The sequence below is a fragment of the Hordeum vulgare genome, chromosome 3H, assembly GCF_904849725.1.
Source record: "Hordeum vulgare subsp. vulgare chromosome 3H, MorexV3_pseudomolecules_assembly, whole genome shotgun sequence".
Taxonomy (NCBI): Eukaryota; Viridiplantae; Streptophyta; class Magnoliopsida; order Poales; family Poaceae; genus Hordeum; species Hordeum vulgare.
Genome location: NC_058520.1, coordinates 491,959,138 through 491,959,992, shown reverse-complemented (window position 1 = coordinate 491,959,992; position 855 = coordinate 491,959,138).

The window sequence follows — 855 nt, the reverse complement described above, 5'->3', positions numbered from 1 at the left end:
AGAAGGAGAAGGAGGAAGAAGGAGGAAGAAGAAGGAGAAGGAGGAGCTCCTTCTCCTTCTCCTCCTTCTTCTCCTTCTTCTCCTTCTTCTTCTCCTCCTCCCTCTCCTCCTTCTTCTTCTCCTCATTTTTCCTCTTCCTTCCTTTCATTTTTCCTCTTTTTCTCTTCTTGTCCCCTTCTTCGGGCTAAATTGGCTAAGAATGCCTTTTTGGAGCTAATTATGTCATTTCGAGGATAATTAGCTAAGTATAGGTCATTTTTTTATTAAATAGGCCATTTTGGAGCTAAGTAAGCTAATTATGTCATTTCGTAGGATAATTAGCCAATTTAGCCTTTCTTGGATGAGTCTAAGCTACGTAGAAGAAGAGATAGAGAAGAAGAAGTAAAATAAGGAGGAGGAGGAGGAGGAGGAGGAGAAGAAGAAGGAAGAGGAGAAGAAGAAGAAAAGAAGAAGGAGAAGGAGAAGGAGAAGAAAAAGGAGAAGGAGGAAGAAGGAGGAAGAAGAAGGAGAAGGAGGAGCTCCTTCTCCTTCTCCTCCTTCTCCTTCTTCTCCTTCTTCTTCTTCTCCTTCTTCTTCTCCTCGTCGCTCTCCTCGTTCTTCTTCTCCTCATTTTTCCTCTTCCTTCCTTTCATTTTTCCTCTTTTTCTCTTTTGTCCCCTTCTTCGGGCTAAATTGGCTAAGAATGCCTTTTTGGAGCTAATTATGTCATTTCGAGGATAATTAGCTAAGTATAGGTCATTTTTTATTAAATAGGCCATTTTGGTGCTAACTAAGCTAATTATGTCATTAGATGGAAGTCTAGCTATTTTGGAGCTAACTAAGCTAATTATGTCATTAGATGGAAGTCTAGCTATT